Source organism: Chiloscyllium plagiosum, unplaced genomic scaffold (assembly GCF_037043375.1).
Source record: "Chiloscyllium plagiosum isolate Xiang-an unplaced genomic scaffold, Cpla_swu_hap1 HiC_scaffold_15, whole genome shotgun sequence".
NCBI classification, from domain to species: Eukaryota; Metazoa; Chordata; class Chondrichthyes; order Orectolobiformes; family Hemiscylliidae; genus Chiloscyllium; species Chiloscyllium plagiosum.
The window spans coordinates 15449266-15470214 of NW_028270153.1; the positions used below are offsets into that span (position 1 = coordinate 15449266).

The following is a 20949-nucleotide window of genomic DNA, read 5'->3' on the forward strand; positions in this document are numbered from 1 at the left end:
CATGTTAGCAATCACTTGACTGGTTCCTGGGCAAGTAACTACAGCTTTGTTTGTGGACAAATTCTCGAGTAGATGCTAGCCTGCAAAGATAAAGCACCCCTACTCTCGCTTCCTCCTGTGGGGAGAAGTATCAGAAAGCTCCTGGCTCCTGTTCTCATTTACTATTTTCCTGTAAACTGCTCTGTCTGAAAACTCCCTTGTTTAGAAACATAGAATCCCTACAGACTATTCAGCCCACTGAGTCCACACTGACCCTCCAAAGAGAATCTCACCTAGACCACACCCCTACTCTGTCTCTGTAACCCCATGGCCAATCCACCTAACCTGCACACCTTTGGACTGTGGGAGGATATTAGAGCAGCCTGACAAAAACCACACAGACACAGGGAGGATGTGAACACTGCACTCAGACAGCCTCTCGAGGCTGGCATCGAACCTGGGTCCCTGACGCTGTGAGGCAGTAGTTCTAACCATTGAGCCACCATGGCACCCTCACTCCAAAGGGAAAGAGGCGAAAACACCTTCAGAGCTATTGAAATCTTCAGCCAGTGAATGAAAGATGGAATATCAGTGTATCTGCAATCACTCATCATTAACATAGAATCAGAGGAAGTGAGAACCAGACTGAAAATAACCAACTCATCAACCACTATGATCCAGACTGGTGCCAGAACTAATCTCCTCTGACTTAGGTCTCCTCCCCCTCCTATGATACTTGCCTTGCTTTTGCAGTGTGTGCTGGTTTGTATGGAGATGGGAAATCTAAAAAGGAGGAGAGCTCAAGTTTTAGAGTTTTACGTTAACAATTCATGGTTCTTTCTTGCCACTGGCTAAAACAGTTTGTAGGAGAAAGTGAGGACTGCAGATGCTGGAGAGTCAAAGTCGAAAAGTGTGGCACCTTCACTGGGAATGACACAATCCTGTTGAAGGAAGTATGTCTGAAATGTCGACTCTCCTGCTCCTTGGATGCTGCCTGACCGGCTGTGCTTTTCCAGCGCCACACTTTTCGACTCTAAAATATTCTGGCCTACCTTGCTACTGTCAGTTCTTTGAAAGAGGATTCCTAATCCACTTGTCTTGACCCACTGACCTGTAATTTTTTTTTCCAATTCATTTTTAAAAGCAATTAAACTTGCTTTCACCATCTTTCAGGCAGTGCCTTCAAATTACAAAATCTCAAGTGTATTGAATGTTTAAATCCCACCTTCTTTAGCTAACTATCTTCAATCGAACTCCTTTCAATAATTAATCTTCTGCAATTGAAAACAATGTCCCCTTATTTAACTCCACCAATCCTTCTGAAACTCTTTCTTCAACTTTTCATGTGAAAGGTCTCTTTGTGGTGTTGAGTTAAGGGAGAAATGCCAATAAAGTCAGGCAGATCTTTCCTTGCTTTTCAATATTTCGATGGAATCTCACTCAAGACACTAAGTATCAATTGCTGAAGGCAATTCCTTCAATGATATGTCACTATGGAATCAAGGTATCAGCATCAAATATAAACTCAACTCCTAGTCTGAAGCTTCAATCTTTTAGACTTACCTACTAAACTGAGCAATTAGTAAGAATGCTTAAGTGTTGTATTTGACTTTCCTTGTAGTTACTGTAGCTCACCCCATACTCCATAACCTCACAAAGCCAGCCTTAAATGGGTTGATTGATTGATTGATTAAATTCTAGATCTCCCTAGGAGCACTGTGAGTGTTACTACCCCACACGGCCCACAGATAAAGGCAACTCACCTCTACCCTTTCAAGGAAATAGAAATGGGAAAAAAATGATTGCTTTACAAGTAATGTCCATAATCTGTGAATGAATGAATACACAGTAAAATAAATAATGTCATTTTGCAATTTCCCTCACTTCCTGGAACCTAAATAATCTTAACAAAGCAGCATCACCCCCATTCCACAGGTTCTTAAAATCACGACTTCTCAATTTATCTTGCCTTTTCTTTTTACAGTTGCTAAACTGTGGGGGATATTTCACCATTATGAAAGCATCTCTACCCCAGATCTCCTGCAAACATGTAAACTTCATTAAAATTAACCTGAAAGGTTAAATTCGACCGAACAGCAAAATCTTGCTGCTTATAGATAAAGAACTAATAAATAAGTTTTTTTTTAAAAACTGGAATACACAATAAACAAGACCAAATTTCAACTTTACTATTTCGGCTCCAGAGATCTTCATAGTGCTTTATGGATTATAATTCAAGATTTCATTTTATTTTTACAAAGTATGATAAAATCATTGGTACTGCCTCTAATAACACAAAGAGAAAGTTAAATGGGTGTGCAGGAAGCTCCTACTCTTAGCATCAGGCTTGTCACAGAGTAAGCACAAAGGCTAAGCTGACATTGTAGTCCACTACAGAGGAACTTCGATGCCAGAGGGACTGACTTTAGTTGAGCTGATATGTGTGAATGCTAAATATCCTTGGCACTATTTGATGAGGAGAAATGAAGTTCTCCCCAGCATCCTAACCCATATTTATACCTCAACCAACAAGCCTGTAATACGGTGGCTCAATGGTTAACACTGCTGCCTCACAGCGCCAGGGACCTGGGTTTGATTCTAGCCTCAGGCAACTGTCTGCGTGGAGTTTGCACATTCTCCCTGTGCCTGCATGGGTTTCCTCCGAGTGCTCCGGTTTCCTCCCACAGTCCAAAGATGTGCAGGTTATGCTAAATTGCCCATAATGTCCAGGGGTGTGTGGATTAGGTGCATTAGTCAGGGGAAATAGAACATAGAACATTACAGCGGAGTACAGGCCCTTCGGCCCTCGATGTTGCGCCGACCTGTCATACCAATCTGAAGCCCACCTAACCTACAATATTCCATGTACCTCCATATGCTTGTCCAATGACGACTTAAATGTACTTAAAGTTGACGAATCTACTACCGTTGCAGGCAAAGCATTCCATACCCTTACTACTCTCTGAGTAAAGAAGCTACCTCTGACATCTGTCCTATATCTATCAGCCCTCAATTTAAAGCTATGCCTCCTCGTGCTCGCCATCACCATACTTGGAAAAAGGCTCTCCCTGTCCACCCTATCTAACCCTCTGATTATCTTGTATGTCTCTATTAAGTCACCTCTCAATCGTCTTCTCTCTAACAAAAACAACCCCAAGTCCCTCAGCCTTTCCTCATAAGACTTCCCTCCATACCAGGCAACATCCTAGTAAGTCTCCCCTGCACCCTTTCCAAAGCTTCCACATCCTTCTTATAATGCAATGACCAGAACTGTACACAATACTCCAAGTGTGGCCACACCAGAGCTTTGTACAGCTGCAGCATAACCTCATGGTTCCGGAACTCAATCTCTCTATTAATAAAAGCTAAAACACTGTATGCCTTCTTAACAACCCTGTCAACCTGGGTGGCAACTTTCAAGGATCTGTGTACATGGACACCGAGATCTCTCTGCTCATCTACACTACCAAGAATCTTACCATTAGCCTAGTACTTTGCATTCCGGTTACTCCGACCAAAGTGAATCACCTCACACTTGTCCGCATTAAACTCCATTTGCCACCTCACAGCCCAGCTCTGCAGCTTATCTATGTAGGGGATACTCTTCAAAGGGTCGGTGTGGACTTGTTGGACCAAATGGCCTGTTCCCACACTGTAGGGATCCTATGATTATTTGGTCATTATCACTTTACAGCTTGTGGGAACTTGCTGTGTATGAATTGCCAGCCATATTTGCTACATTAGAACAAGCAATCACATTTTGCACAGTCCATGGGATAATCCTGAAGCTTATGAAGCCCTCTTTCTGCACTGATTAGATTTATCTCCAGGCGACAGCTGATGAAGTAAATGGAAGAGGCATGCAGGAACTGATGGGAACTAAAAGGAACAATCTCAGTTTTGTGACATTGAACCAATTTTTTTTTCCAATTAATTCAGGACTTGATGTCAAACTGACAGCCGGAATGTCTTTGCTCAATTCTTTTCTACCTTTGCTTACCCTGAACCAGCGCCACGCACCTCACTGGAAGCCAGATCCAAAGTAGAGTTAAATGTGACAGTCACGAGGTCAAAAGCAAAGTTCAACTGAATGCTCTTAAAGTTTCTGAAGGCAGGAACAGGGGTGATAAGACAGAGATGACAAAGAGTGAAATTCCTTAACAACGCCACACGATTGCTGAAGGTTTAGCTTCCTGTAGAAGCTGGAAAGTTGAGGAATGAACGCCAGCAGTGTGAAAACTACACAGATCCAGCTAATGACTCATTAGAATGTAGTCGAGGGTGTTGGGAGGTAGAGGTGGAATGGACAATGTTGCAGAACTGGAAGAAATTGATTTTATTGCTGCAGGAAGGGGGCTGAACACAGGAGAAAGCATGTGCAGAACTCCCAACTTGTTTACTTTGTTGGAGGTGCCAGCAGTTGAAATGAATGCAATTAAATCATGTAGGTGTCTAAGGGACCAAAAAAGCACAGGTCTGATTTTGCATAGCACAGGTAAACACACTTGTAAATATACCTAACCTGAACCTTACTGCACAGTAAACCACAGGAAAAATCCTAGAGTCATTTAAGAAGCAACTAGAGGCCATTTTGAAGCAACTTCCGGGACAAAAGATAAATAAAGATGAACAAAATGGTCTTTCTTAACCAGAATTTTCTCGTGGTGGTAAATTTCCAGTTATTGCATCAGTTACTTTCACTATGGTGAAATATTCACCTCCCACTCCATTTGAAAACCTAGAGACAAATGGGGCAGCACAGTGGCTCAGTGATTAGCACTGGTGCCTCACAGCACCAAGGACCTGGGTTCGATTCCAACCTTGGGTGACTACCTGTGTGAAATTTGCACGTTCTCCCTGCGTCTGCGTGGGTTCCCTCTGGATGTTCCAGTTCCTCCCACAATCCAAAGATGTGTTGGTTAGGTGGCTTGGTCATACTAAAATGTGTAATCCTAGGATAGGTGGATTAGCCACAGTAAAAATAATGGTGATGAGGACAGGAGTGTGGGTCTGGGTGAGACACACTTCGGAGGGTCAGTGTTGACTCAATGGGCCAAATGGCCTGTTCCAACGCTGTAGGGATTTTATGAAAGATCTTTTGTTATACACACCCATTAATACCTGAGACTGAAGTGCAGTCTTACAGAGGGCCCACTTTCAAAATTCTTCTGTTCCTGTTTACCTCACTGGCTGAAATGGAGAGCTATCACATCTGTACCTTTCATTTATCTGCATCACATAGTTCCACACAGCAGGAGTTCTGGAATAAACCACACATCCCTTGACGCAATTAATCTACACATAGCCAAATAACATTTCACTATATGAGGACCTTTTCTTGTGGCCAACTGGATTGATGACATGAATTCATAATCTCCTCAAAAAGCCAATCCCCAGCAGCAATCAAAAAGCGATATCTGCATCAAGATTTCTCCATTACAGGCAGGAGGAGAATAGGGGCATGCTCTGAGGACATGCAACTGACTAAATTTAAATTCAATGAACAAAATATGGAGGCTGATGAAGCAATCCATTGTCACCAAACCCACCTAGTCCACTCTTATCCTCCTTGGGAGGAAATCTGCCATCATTACCTTGTCTGCCCTACATGAGACTCCAGGTCCACAGTAATGTGGATTAGTCTTAACTGCCCTTTGAAATGCTCCAAGCAAACCACTCAGTTCAAGGACAATTAGAAATTGTAACAAATCCTGACCTTGCTAGCGGCACCCACATACTATAAAATAATCAATATTTTGTAAAGGATATCAATATTGCATTTAGGTGGCTCAGTGGTTAGCACTGTTGTTTCAAAGCGCCAGGGACCTAGGTTCGATTCCAGCCTTGGGCGACTGTTTGTGTGGAGTTTGCACCTTCTCCCCGTGTCTGCGTGCTATGGTTTCCTCTCACAGTCCAAAAATGTGCAGATTGGGTGGATTGGCCATGCTGAATTGTTCCATAGTGTCCAGGTTTATGTAGGCAGGCTAGCTATGGTAAATGTAGGGTTACAGGGATAGGGCAGGAGGCGGAGTCTGGATGGGATGCTCTTCGGAGGGTCAGTGTGGACTCGATGGGCCAAGTGGCCTCTTTCAGCACTGTAAGGATTCTATGATTCTACAGTAGTAAATGTTTGTTCTCCAAGTATCGATTTCTCCACATTTTCATGGTGTTATTTTGCCTCAGCTGCAGGCTATTTCATGAGTCAAAAGCTTTTGGGTCTAAGGCCTACTCGAGGAGTTGAATTCAAAATCTAAGGTGACACTCTCAGTCCAGTGCTGATGAACAAGATTGAATTGAGGCCCCATAATGTCCTCTCCAAGGCCACCATGTTTTGAAGAGAAGCATGGGAGTGACCACCCCGCCCCTCCCCATGTCCTGACCAATCAGGTTGTTCTATAACCAACATAAGTAAGACACATTATCTGATTACTGTCACATCACTGTAGGCAGGACCATAGTGGGCACAAACTGGGCTGCTTTTCCAACATTATAAGTGACCCATGTTCTCCCTAATCTGGCACAGTCACAAAATAACCCAAGGAGTGAGGAGAAACAGACCACAGGCAAACAACATTCTCTTTATAAGAGCAACAACAGTCTCAAACAACCTGTTCAGTGCATCAGGCTGGCTATACACTGCAAAGGTAAATAAGAAGACAATCAATGCTAACACTTTTAATTGGCTGCAAAACTCATTGGAAGGTGCTGAGGTTATAAAGGGCGCTATAGATATGAACATTGCCAACCGTCCTCACATTTCCAAAGAAGAAAACCTTGTTTACAAAGGGAAAGGCCAGTTAGCTTAACATCTGCAACTGGGAAAACATCAGAAAAAACATCAGGATGCATTATAAAGCATGCGAAAGCAGAACTTTTAATATAAAGAAGCAACTAGCGTGGCTTTGTGAATGGGAAATCGTGTCTGACAAATTTACTGGAACTCTCTGAGGAAAGCCAGACCAATAAAGGGAAAACAATGGATGAAATTAGATTAGATTACTTAGTGTGGAAACAGGCCATTCAGCCCAACAAGTCCACACTGACCCTCCAAAGAGCAACCCACCCAGACCCATTCCACTACATTTACCCTTTCACCTAACACTACTAGTACAGCATGGCCAATTCACCTAACCTGCACATTTTTGGAGTGTGGGAGGAAACCAGAGCAAACCCACGCAGAGAATGTACAAACTCCACACAGACAGTTGCCTGAGGCCGGATTTGAACCCAGGTCTCTGGCACTGTGAGGCAGCAGTGCTAACCTCTGTGCAACCGTGCCACCCTAAATATATATGGATTTTCAGAAGCTTTTTGATAAAGTTCCACACTTCAAGCTAGCTAATAAAGGTAGAAGCCCCTGGTGTTGAATATTAGCATGGGTAGAGCAGGGACTAATTAATAGTAGGTCAGAGGTCACACCACACAAGGTTATAGTCCAACAGATTAGTGTGAAATCACAAACTTTTGGAGCATTGCTCCTTCATCACCTGTCAAAGCAGCAGTGCTTTAAAAGCTTGGGATTTAAAATAAACCTGTTGGACTATAACCTGGTGTTGTGCGCCTTCTGACCTTGGTGAACATGAGGACTGCAGATGCTGGAGATTAGAGTCAAGATTATTGTGGTGCTGGAAATGCACAGCTGGTCAGGCAGCATCCGGGGAGCAGAAACATCGACATTTTGGGCAGAAGCCATTTATCAGGAATCCAGCCCAAAACGTCAATTTTACTGTTCCTCAGATCCCTGATGAAGGGCTCCTGCTGAACCGTCGATTTTCCTGCTCCTCGGACAGTTGCCTGACCTGCTGTGCATTTCCAGCATCACTCTAATCTTACCCCTGCCTTCTGACCTTGTCCTCCCCAGTCCAATACTGGCACCTCCACATCATAATTAATAAAAGATAGAGTGCTGGGGCTAAATACTCTACATTATGGGCTTGGATGAGGAAAGTGAATGTACAATAGCTAAAATAAGCAGGAAGTGGAGAGGATGACAAAGTCTGTAGAGGGTTAAGTGAGTGGCCAAAACTTTAGCCAACGGAATATAATCTGACAAAATAAGTATAGAGGAGCTGAATATTTTTTGAATGGAGAAAGACTGTGGAAAGTTACCGAACAAAGGAACTTGAGTGTCCTCGTCCATGAATCTCAAAAATCTAGCATTCAAGTTCAGCAGGTAATGGGGAAGATAAATGGAATGTTGGCCTTTATATCGAAAGGAATGGAGAAGAAAAGTAGGAGCATTTTGCTTAAATAATGTTGGCCCCTTATCTAAGGAAAGATATAGGGGGCATTGGAAGCAGTCCAGAAAAGATTCAGTCGGCTGATACCAAATACTGGGAGTAGAAAATTTATGAGGAGTGGCCAAGTAGGTTGTATTTTGAAGAATGAGAGGTGACCTTATTGAAACATCCAAGATTCTTAGGGGACATAAAATAAAGTTGTTTCCTCTTGTGGGAGAGACTAGGACCAGAGGGTGGAGACAGTGAGGTCTGCAGGTGCTGGAGATCAGAGTTGAGAGTGTGTTCCTGCTCCTCAGATGCTGCCTGACCTGCTGTGCTTTTCCAGCAACACACTCTCAACTGGGACCAGAGAGTACCATCTCAGAATAAGAGCTCACACATCTGAGACAGAGATGAGGAGGAATTTCTTAGAGGGTAGTGAATCTATGGATTAAAAATCTGTCTCTTTCTGAGCCTTGAATATACTTCAATACCCAGCCTTGACAGCCGTCTGTGGCAATTTTTGATCAGTCAGGGAATCAAGAGTTAATGGGGGAGAGGCAGGAAAGTGGGTTATCAGATCAGCCATGATATCATTGAAAAGCAGAGCAGAATCAAGGGGCTGAATGGCCTACCTCTACTCCTATGCCTTATGGTCTTTTTCTGTACCCCTCTCTCTGATGGTTTGAAAGCTTTCCTCCACTTATGGTTCTTCATTCAATAATTAATAATGGATTTACCTCACTTTTCTCTCAACATTATATCTGTGCTTTTACTCACTGCTTTTATTAGACTATCTATTCCCCAAGATTTAGGTTCAAATCTAAGACAGAATGCATTAAGGGCATAATGTGAAAATAACTAGCTTTTCTCTTGTAATTACTCAACCTTCAGCTTTCCTGGGCAGGGCAAGAATGTAGCATTAACAGAAAAGTTAATGGGTACTTTCAAGGAGAGGTCAGCAATCTTAGCTGGATAATTCAGTCAGTATTTGTTAACACTATGAGACAGCAACTAGCTAACAATCATCCACAAAATATAAATGACTGATGTTAAATAAAAAAAGGGAGCTGTTCTGACTGACATTGTTATAACTCGTTGTCAGTGATTGTTATTTTCTCATTTTTGCAACTTTCTCCCTGGAGTGTTTCATTTTAATAAGCTGCCTCTCTCCTGTCTTCAAATAACTACGAAAATAGAATTTCTCACCTTTCATTATCACATACAGAAGTGTCAATGTTTCAGAAGTGCTTGTGACAAGTTTGCTTTCCCCCACCCCCACCCCCACCCCAGCTTTCATGCAGTCATAAAATATTGAGCTTCCAAGATCTCTCTTAAGGGTCACCGAAGTAACTGCACAGAGGCCAAGTTACCAGTTATTTACATGTGCACTGTATCTGGACTGTGACCAGTCAGCTCCAAGCCAATCCCTAGACTGAGGAGACTTTCTGAATTGTCTGTTCAAGTATATGAGCTGGGGCCCCTGACTGCTCCAGGTTTACAACCCCAAACAGGGATCTCATAGTCAATGAGATTCACCCGGCCCTGGCTCCGATCACTACAGTGGTACAGTTAACGTCATGAGAATACATTAATGTTAAGCACAAACCCAGAAAATGCTGGGGAAACTCAGCAGGTCAGGCAGCATCTATGAAGCGAGAAACAGAGTTGACGTTTTGAGTCCAGTGTGACTTCAAGTCTGTTTCTCCCTCCACAGACCTGCTGAGTTTCTTCAACATTTTCTGTGTTTATTTCAGATTTCCAGCATCCATAGTATTTTGCTTTTACATCGATATCAATGCCTCACTGTTTAAATTTAAACTCAAGATTCGTTCTCTCATTCTTGACTTTTCCTATACTCTGACTGGTTTCTTTGCAATGCAATGGCAGCTCAGGCCTGTGAGATTCAGGAACATCACTTATAGGCAAAACAGAATGTAGCTTAGGTGCCTGAACTCCTTGTCTGAGTAAGGATATCAAAATTAACATGATCAATCTGCTGTCCATAGAGAGACAGATACGAGGTTAGATCAGACAATGGATGCCCAATATTCTTCTTTTAATTTAAATGCTGATATTTAGTAGGAAATCGGAGAGTACACTGCTTCATAAGGAGACAACTATTGCACAGAGATGCTAAAGAGGATTCTGTTACTTAGATGGATCTTTCACATCCATTGAAGGCCAAAATACTGGTAAAGACTTGAAATGTTCAGAACATTTGGCTTGAAGAGAAAGTTGAGAGTAAATTTCACAAAGGTGTTCAAAATCGTAGGGAGTTTGAAAAGTGTGGATAGAGGGAAACGATTCCCATTAGCTGAAGGATTGCGAATCAGTGGCAATAGGCTTGAAGTAATTGACACAAGAAGCAACGGTGACTGGAGGGAAATCGTTTTCACATTATTAATTGTCAGTGTCTGAAACAGACTGTCTGAGAGCATGGTGACCTCTGGTCAATTAAGGGTCATCACATGGAAATTGGGTCACTATCAAAAAAGTAAAAATTTGCAAGGCTCTGGGGAAAAGGCAGAGGAGCAGCCCTGGATAGATTGATCTTTCACAGATGGACAGAATAGCGTTCTTCTGTGCTGTCATCATTTTCTGATTCTCTGCTTATAGAGATACGTTAACTTGCTTGTGGAATGAATTGCCATGGAGAGCAGTGGAGGCCGGGACGTTCAATATCACCAAGACAGAAGATTGATAAATTCTTAATCCCGCAAGGAATTAAGGGATACGGGGAGAGTGCAGGTAAGTGGTGTTGAAATGCCCATCAGCCACGGTTAAATGGTGGAGTGGACTCAATGGGCCGAATGGCCTTACTTCCACTCGTATGTCTTATGGTCTTAACTTCAGTCACATATGCCTGAGGGTCATTTACAGGATATTTCTGTGAGTGTGAAAAATCTGTTAAGCAGCTAGTGCATGTAAATCTCTATTTTCCTAAAAGGTTATGGGGAGATTTAACACAAAATTTCAACATTTTAAGGGGAAAAGTTACAGGATGGTGAAGAAGCCCCTATTTCTGGTGATTGAAGAGTCCAGGACTAAGGACATGATCTAATAATTAAAAGCAGAATTGCCAAGAGTGAAGTTACCAAACACATGAAATGTGTGATAGATGTTTGAAAATCGCTTCCATAAATGGTCATTGATCATAGATTAAGTGTTGCTTTCAAACAGAGATTGATAGATTTTAGTTAATTCAAGGTTATTATGGGATATGGAGCATTACGTCATGGATCATACTCTTACTGAAGGCCTGAAAGCTAGAGGGGCTAAATGATTGACTCCTGTTCCCATGCTCCTAAAGCTCGATGAGAGCAGGAAATGATTATCAACTTTTTATAATTACATACGTTTCTAAAATAGTGTGAGAGATATATAGGGAGAGAAATATATATATTTAGAGAGATGGAAAGAGAGAGATATACAAAGAGAGAGATATATACAGAGAGAGAGAGAGACAGTGATATAGAAGAGATACATAGAGAAAGATATATACATATATAGAAATATATATATAGAGAGAGAGAGAGAGAAAGAGAGATAGACAGAGAGAGAGAGAGAGAAAGTGTGTGAGTGCGTTTCTACAGAGAGAAGTTAAAAATCACACAACACCAGGTTATAGTCCAACAGGTTTAATTAGAAGCACACTAGCTTTCGGAGTGTCGCTCCTTTATCAGGTGGTAGTGGCACTATCGCCTGATGAATGAGTGACACTCTGAAAGCTAGTGTGCTTCCAATTAAACCTGTTGGACTATAACCTGGTGTTGTATGATTTTTAACTTTGTACACCCCAGTCCACCATTGGCATCTCCAAATCATGTCGACAGAGTGAAAGTGTGTCTGTGCATACACAGAGAGAAAGGTAAATTACACAAACAGCCACCAAGTTGTGACAGAGGTTGGTTGTGCTAACTGGGTCATGGTAAGACAAGGAATTGGGAACTGCAGCTTCCACCCATGCTAAGGTTTAAAGATCCAAACTCCATTACTCTGGTTATCAGGTGAATGGTTGCCATGGTGCACTGCTTCATTTCTGATCATCCCAGCTGTAGCCGTAACATGGAACCTTAGCGGACTGCCTCAGAACTATATTCCTTTTCCAAGTACAGGAAGGAGTTTAGGTGGACCATTTTAATCATCAGCAGGAAACTTGGTGCAACTTTCTCCTCTATGAGAAGCCAATAACGCAGCATCTTCAGTTAACGCAGAGGCTTCTTTGACTCCCCACCATATCACTGTGCCCAGAGTCAGGATCGGGAGAGAGAATGTTTCTCTTGTATTTTCTCTGTTCCTCCATTTATTTTCCATTTGTAGCTTTTGCATCAATGGACCTCAAGACCTGACAGGCTCCCTAACTGAGCACAATTCTGTTAAGTTCCAGTAATCATGTTCAAAAGAAGGGGTCATTGTGTATGGATCAAAAGTGGGAACCCTGACTGATATCCTCCTACCTTGTCCAAGGGCACAGAGTCCACTTGCAAAACGTCTACCAGTGACTGTGGTTGTTAATGTAGTAAACAGGAACATCAAACAAATTCAAATCAAAGCCACATTAGGGAGATATTAGCACAGGTGACCAGAAGATTGGTCAAAGACTTAGGTTTGCCAAACCAACATACAAATAGGAACAGGAATAGGCCATTTGGCCCGTCTAGTCTGCTTGTCATTCAATAGGCTCAGGACTCAACTATACATTCTCACTCAAATGCCCAATAGCATTAACTAGGCAAAAGTGAGGACTGCAGATGCTGGAAATCAGAGTCTAGATTAGAGTGGTGCTGGAAAAGCACAGCAGGTCAGGCAGCATCCGAGGAGCAGGAAAATATAAGTTTCGGGCAAAAGCCCTTCATCAGGACCTGCTGTGCTTTTCCAGCACCACTCTAATCTAGGCATTAGCATTTACTCCCTGTCTTCCTCTGCTCTAAAATTACTCAATAACTCTGCCTCCACTACTCTCTCCAAAGACACTCAGCTCTGGGAGAAACAAAACCCTCAACACTGTCTTAAATGGGAGACCCCTTATTTCAAACTGTGATCCCTTTAAGAAGCATCTGAAAGGGAGAGAGATTAATAGAGAGGCAGAAGTGTATAGAGAGGCAACTCCCAGACCCTGGGGCTTAACCAGCTGAAGGCACAGCCATCAATGGCAAAGCAATAAAAATGTGGGGTGTGCAAGTGGTTGGAATTAGCGTTGTCTTATGGATGAGTCATTAAACAAATGCCCAACCTACCCTCCCTCAGTTCTGCAGTGGGGCACAAGTCTTTTTTTTTATGTTATAAGTTCTGGAGTGGGATTGGAAGACTGCTACCTATTGAGGAGAAAGTGAGGTCTGCAGATGCTGGAGATCAGAGATGGAAATGTGTTGCTGGAAAAGCGCAGCAGGTCAGGCAGCATCTAAGGAACAGGAGAATCGACATTTCGGGCATTAGCCCTTCCTGAAGAAGGGGTTATGCCCGAAACGTCGATTCTCCTGTTCCCTAGATGCTGCCTAACCTGCTGCGCTTTTCCAGCAACACATTTCCATCTGCTACCTATTGAACCATGTCTGATAAGGCAGGAGGGCAATTAGCCTTTTTTTTGGTTGTGAACATTGCTGACTTACAGCCCATGGAAGTTGCAACTCTAACATTTTTCACAGGGTTTTTCTACCACTGCTGAATCTAAAATCTACTGTTTACATGTCCTGGTCAATCCATACCACATCCCTGCAGCTGGCTAATGTCAGGTAACCCTCTCAGCACAAAGTTTGCAAGTTCAATCCGTGATACATTTATTAAATTTTTAAAACAGTTTTAAAAATATATACATAAACCATTTCAATTTGTTATCAGGTACTTTGAAAATGACGATCATGATGTAGTTAAACCTCATGCGGCTGAAATAGAAACAACTCAGTAGGTATGACATAGAAGCAGGACAATTTTAATAATGTACAAAGCACACTTGTGAATCAATATTGAATTTATAATGCAAACTTTCATCGAATTTGGCCTCAAGTTTGCATTTTGCTGAAACAGAAGTCAAGTAAATAAAAGTGACGGGGACTGTGTTAGTAAATGAACGGTGCTATTTTTGAAACTGCCAATGGAACAGAAATTTCTACATTATGAGCCAGTGATTCTGCTGAAAATGTCTCTGCGCTAAAGTGAAGAATAACACAAGGAGTCATGTATAATTAAGAGACACTAATATAATTATACCTTTATAACAGATTAAAATCCCTCTATCACTGGCTTGTCACATAATACCACCAACTGGAGCTTGTAATTATTGTTCAAACCTACCCACCTTGTTAGGTGAGGACTTCATGATCACAAAAACGTATATTTACATAGCGCCTTTAATGCAATGCAACATCTCAAGGCTTTCCAGAGAGGCAATGTAAAACACCAAGCCACATAAGGACATTTCAGGTTAAGTTACCAAAAATCTACCACCTTGATAAAGTTTTAATGCCTGGAAGAAAGATAGCAAGGTCAGAGGAAGCTAAGTCCAGAGCCTGCAGTCTAAGAAACTGGAGGCACAGCCACCAATGGTTGAAAACTTTAAATCAGAAATGTTTTACGCCAGAGTTAGAGATCAGACAAAGGAAGCACATGGTGAGGTTAGTGCAGGAGAGAGAGAGAGAGAAAGAACCCACATTGCTAACTGACAGAGTTAGTAGTTACTGCCTTTGTTGTTGAATTCATGTATCGCTGGACATTGGAGTGTGTCAGGGAAAATTTAAAAAACAGTGAAATTCACAACTGATTTTGGAGAAACCTGTTTGGGAAAGGTCACAGCACAGAAGCAGATAAGTGGATTTGAGGCATGGCCTTAAAATAAGTCTGCAGTAGTGAGTAGAGTGGGTTCTTTCTTGATTATATGTTTTATTGAGCTATGTCTCTTGACTAAACTTAAAATATAAGCCATAAGTATTAATTTAACCTGGAGCAGTGTTTTGTAGAGGAGTAAGATGGTGTTATTTTCTGGGTCTGTAGACTGAAAGAAGCACAAATAGCCCTTAGTACAGTGATATGCTCTTCTTGTCGGATGTGGGAGTTTAGGGAAGGTTTATGGGTTACTGAGGATTATATCTACAATAAATGCTGTTGGTTGATGGGTATGTGAATAGGAAGGGTTTAGAGGGATATGGGCCAGGTGCCGGCAGGTGGGACGAGATTGGGTTTGGATACCTGGTCAGCATGGACGAGTTGGACTGGAGGGTCTGTTTCCGTGCTGTACATCTCTATGACTCTATGAGTCTGAGTGCAGATATCTCGGAAGGCTGCGTGTCTAGAGCAGATTACAGTGAAAGGTTTGAAAACAAGGATGAGAATTTTAAAATCAAGGTATTACTTGACTGGGAATCCAATGCAGGAAAACAGAAGTGAAAGACAATCCATCAGATTTGAAAAGCAATTAACCAACCTCTCTTGACTCAAATAGCCTGGAAATACAGGAAGTGGAAAGTGGTGTAGACATTGATTAAAACCTTTTGGTGGGGGGGGCGGGCGGGGGCGTGGGTAAGATACACTTCTTGGAAAATTCAGTCCCATTAGCAATAATAAAGTACTCTCTTTACGCCATAAACGCCATAAACAAAAACATAGATCTAGATACCATCTATCAACCCCTCAGAAAACAAACAGGAAATGACATCACCACAAACCCCAGGAACCCCATCCAGGACAAACGTATAAATAGAAAGCAGGAGACAACAACTTCGCTTCATTTGGAGGTCGCCACTGATGATGTTACCTAGCCAGATAATGAAACGTCTGGATATCAAACCTACAGCTCAGCGAGCAAACCTACACCCTAAACTCTCTTTACACATTTGAAACCTCAACAGACATGTCCACATCTACCCAATACTTTGAAATGGAATACAAAGCTCAAGTAAAACACCATGACACAATTGTAGTCAACAAGTATTGTCTTAAGACCATATTAGGTAAAAACAATGACTGCAGATGCTGGAAACCAGATTCTGGATTAGTGGTGCTGGAAGAGCACAGCAGTTCAGGCAGCATCCGAGGAGCAGTAAAATCGACGTTTCGGGCAAAAGCCCTTCATCAGGAATAAAGGCAGAGAGCCTGAAGGGTGGAGAGATAAGCTAGAGGAGGGTGGGGGTGGGGAGAAAGTAGCATAGAGTACAATAGGTGAGTGGGGGAGGGGATGAAGGTGATAGGTCAGGGAGGAGGGTGGAGTGGATAGGTGGAAAAGGAGATAGGCAGGTAGGACAAGTCATGGGGACAGTGCTATGCTGGAAGTTTAGAACTATGGTGAGGTGGGGGAAGGGGAAATGAGGAAACCATTTTTGTAAGAGGTAGGGTGGGAAGAGGTGTAATCCAGGTAGCTGTGGGAGTCGGTGGGTTTGTAAAAAATGTCAGTGTCAATTCGGTCGTCATTAATAGAGATGGAGAGGTCCAGGAAGGGGAGGGAGGTGTCAGAGATGGTCCAGGTAAATTTAAGGTCAGGGTGGAATTAAGACCATATTTGCCCAATACAAATCTACAGCCTCCAAGTTTAATCTTCAATTTGTGCGATATTAGCAGATTTCAGAGAAAGACTACATTATTGTACCTGCTGGTGAGTGCGAGGACCATCTGGTAGTATTCACTCCTGAAGCATTACCTAGTAATCTTTATTGAAAAACCAAATGTGCATAGACACATAACAGGATAAGGTTCTGGTATGGTATACTGTACTTTCTAGTTAAACATGCAACCGACACTCACCATTCAGGTTGACAGCTAAGTGACCACTCTAACAGCATACTGCCAGCACCGGTCACAATCTCACAAGAGAATACACAAGCAGAAAAAAACTATAGCCACTTCATCCCTTTTTCTAAACGTAGAACCTTTCATTTAGCAAATTGCCTATAAGTGCTTTGCATGAGAGTAATTTGGCACAATTTGACATCAGCCAACCTAAGGAGATATTCTACATGAGATGCTGAATGTTTCCAAACATTTTTGCTCTCATTTATGGAGACATCAGGACACATAATTTAAAATGTAGTCAAAGCAGTAAGCTTTAACAAATAAATGAAACAGTGAACTCTGGCTGTTGAAGATCTGAAACAAAACAGAAATTGCTGGAGAAACTCAGCAGGTCTGGCAGCACCTGTAGAAAGAAGACAAAGTTAATTTCCATTCCTGGAGTTCGGAAGAAGACTCACTGGAACTGAAATGCTAATTCTGTTTTCTCTCCAAAAAAGTTACCAGAGCTGCTGAGTTTCTCCAGCAATTTCTGTTTAAGCTTTAACGATTGATTTGAAATGGATTGAGGTGAGAGGTTTTGGGAAGGGACTGCAGTGCTCAGGGAAGAAAGAGTTTAATGCTTGGCTGCTCCAAGTGAAGCAGAGATATGGAGGGAGCGGATACTGTATATGTTGACTCTAAGGTATTAAAGAGACCTAAGGGGCAACTTTTTCACACAGAGGGTGGTACGTGTATGGAATGAGCTGCCAGTGGTGGAGGCTGGTACAATTGCAACATTTAAAAGGCATCTGGATGGGTACATGAATAGGAAGGGTTTGGAGGGTGCTGGCTGGTGCGACTAGATTGGTTTGGGATATCTGGTTGGCATGGATGAGTTGGACCGGAGGGTCTGTTTCCATGTTGTACATATCTGACTTTATGACCAGTGTCTATGACCATCGCATGACAAGGACAACTGAAATCTTTCAGGGCGCGCTAACATCTCTGGAACCCTTCTTATTGATTAAGTGACTTCCTCGACCCCAGTTTTTAAGAGGCCTTTTGTGGTACTCTTCCAGACCCCTGTCCCTCCTGGACGGAAACAGCCAGCTCTTTGTGAGAAGAAATAGCCGAGAAACAAGATCAACAACTCCAGACACGGCGGGGAAGTATTTGAACTGTCACCAGCATCTCAAAAACACACAACCGTTTCCTTCCCCTTCGTCCCCTCCCGCAAGGTCAGATCGAGCAAGGTGGCCTCTGATACAGAACTATTAAAATACTTTAGCTGAGGAGGGTGGGGGTTAAGTAAGATTTACAATCTTGCCTCGATTACTATTACAAGGCTGCAGGAGAGTGCAACTGTGCGCGCTAGGTGTCAGTGTCCTTGAGAGAATGTCTTCGGCTAATGTCACCAGAAAGGTTGGAAAGAGAGGAACAGGATTGTCTCCGTCAGCTCTGCATCCACAACATTGCAGCACACCCCTGCAAGAATGTCTGGCTCCTCGCCTGTGGACGAGGAGCTCGGCGCTGGGATTCTTTGACCCCCGGGCTCTTGTTAATTTCCGATAAGAAATCGGACGAGTGCAACTGAAGGAGAGGGGAGTTCATCATCCAATACTCGTCCAAATTCCCCCGTCCACCCCTCCCAGCAAATCCCTCGCCCGCTAGCATCCCAGACCAACACTGGGAGAGAAATAAACATTCCCCTTTCCGCGTGATCTTAAACCAAGCAGTGGCTGCCTTTTCTTCCGATTCCTCTTACCTCCCCATGCCTGGGCTGGGTCATGCTTCTTTACTCGGCCTGATTCGTGTTTAAATTAAAAGCTTTTTTAAAAAAAACACTATGTCAGTCTCGTAACGGGGTAGTCAAGTGTGTGTGTGTGTGTGTGTGTGGTTTGGGAATGTATCCGATTCAATGTATCCGATTCAATGTATCCCTTTGCTCAACATTCTACTCTGTCCAACTTGTCACAAAATGTATCCAATACTCACCGAGTGCACAGCGATGGGAAGTCCCAGCTCTCGGTGTCAGTGGCGATGTTGTTGTCTCTCTCTGTCTGTCTGCGCTGATCGTTGATCTCCCACCCCCCACCCCTCATGGAAACTGAACCGATCTCACTCCGATGCGTCACTTGGAGGAGGGAGAAGGTGTGGAAAACGGGGAGGGAACGAGAGTCCTGACAGGAGCCGCCCGCAATGACTGAAAGCTGGAGTCACTGTGGCAACAGAGATCCAGAGCTCAGCCCGCCCAGCTCCAGGCCAGGAAGTGGGTGAACTGCGTCTGTGCCACGATATAAACGTTTCCACTCACTCTACAAGCCCAAGTGAGGACGAGGCTATGAAAATTCTGAATGGTGCAACATGACAGTAGGAGAGAGAAAGAAAATTCCTTGGTTGGGTCGGACAAGATTAATTAAATTAAAACAAAAACACTGCCAATGTTGAAAACCATGATGTGGAAGTGCCGTGTTGGTCTATGGTGAACAAAGTTAAAAATCACACAGCACCAGGTTATAGTCCAAATATAACATGGTCTTGTGTGATTTTTAACTTTGTATACCCCGGTCCAACACCGGCACCTCTAAATCATAGTCCAAATGTACCTGTTGGACCAGAACCTGGTTTTCTGTGATTTTTAACTCAATGTTGGAAACAGAAACAGAGGTTGATGGAAAAGCTCAGAGGATCTGGCAGCATCTATGTAGAGAAATCAACGTTAACGTTTCCAGTGTTGGAGACTGTTTTAGAGTCCTACAGTATGGAAACAGACCCTTCGGTCCAAACAGTCCATGCCCAACATAATCCCAAACTAAACTAGTCCCACCTGCCTGCTCATGGCCCATCACCCTCCAAACTTTTCCTATTCATGTACCTATCCAAATGTTTTCTAAATGTTGTAATTGTGCCCACATCCACCACTTCCTCAGGAAGCTCATTCCACAAGCAAAGCATCCTCTGTCTAAAAAAAATTGCCCATGTCTCTTTTAAAATCTCTCTCCTCTCACCTTAAAAGTGTGCCCCCTAGTCTTGAAATCCCCTATCCTAGGGAAAAGACAACTACTTAAAGCCTTTTACACCAGTTTAAATATTTTTTTCAAAAGTAGTTTGAATTTAAATAATATTTATTCGTTAATTTCTCAAATAGTCATATACAGTCATAGAGTCAAAGAGATGTACAGCATGGAAACAGACCCTTCGGTCCAATCCATCCACGCCGACCAGATAACCCAACCCAATCTAGTCCCACCTGCCAGCACCCATCCCATATCCCTCCAAACCCTTCCTATTCATATACCCATCCAAATTCCTTTTAAATGTTGCAATTGTACCAGCCTCCACCACTTCCTCTGGCAGCTCATTCCATACTCGTACCACCCTCTGTGTGAAAATGTTGTCCCTTGGGTCTCTTTTATATCTTTCCCCCCTCACCCTAAACCTATGTCCTCTAGTTCTGGACTCCCCAACACCAGGGAAAAGACTTTTGTCTATTTACCCTATCCATGCCCCTCATAATTTTGTAAACTTCTATAAGGTCACCCCTCAGCCTCTGATGCTCCAGGGAAAACAGCCCCAGCCTGTTCAGCCTCTCCCTGTTGCTCAGATCCTCCAACCCAGTCAACATCCTTGTAAGTCTTTTCTGAACCCTTTCAAGTTTCACAACATTTTTCCGATAGGAAGGAGACCAGAATTGCATGCAATATTCCAACAGTGGCCTAACCAATGTCCTGTACAGCCGCAACATGACCTCCCCCACTCCTGTACTCAATACCCTGACCAATAAAGGAAAGCATATAACTGATGGTGGGGTGTTTCAATTCTGATGAAGAGTCATAGAGTCATAGAAATCTACAGTATGGAAACAGACCCTTCGGTCCAACTCGTTCATGCTGACCAGATATCCCAACCCAATCTAGTTCCACTTGCCAGCACCTGGCCCATATCTTTCTAAACCCTTCCTATTCATATACCCTTCCAGATGCTGTAATTGTACCAGCCTTCACCACTTCTTCTGGCAGCTCATTCCATAAATGCACCACCCTCTGCGTGA

The 20949-nt window shown here is 42.9% G+C and overlaps 1 protein-coding gene across 2 annotated transcripts in view; it reads right to left on the reverse strand.

Moving 5' to 3' along the window:
* The window catches only part of LOC122560261 (protein NDRG3-like), a 130996-nt gene extending 111951 nt beyond the window's left edge, over positions 1-19045 (reverse strand). Inside the window, exon 1 of one of the 2 annotated variants that reach the window (XM_087994764.1) lies at positions 18894-19045. The gene's annotated coding sequence lies outside the window, so the exon portion shown is untranslated. The remainder of the gene's footprint in view (positions 1-18893) is intronic. The other variant, XM_087994765.1, reaches the window with a different exon arrangement.
* Between the last annotated feature and the right edge of the window lie 1904 nt (positions 19046-20949).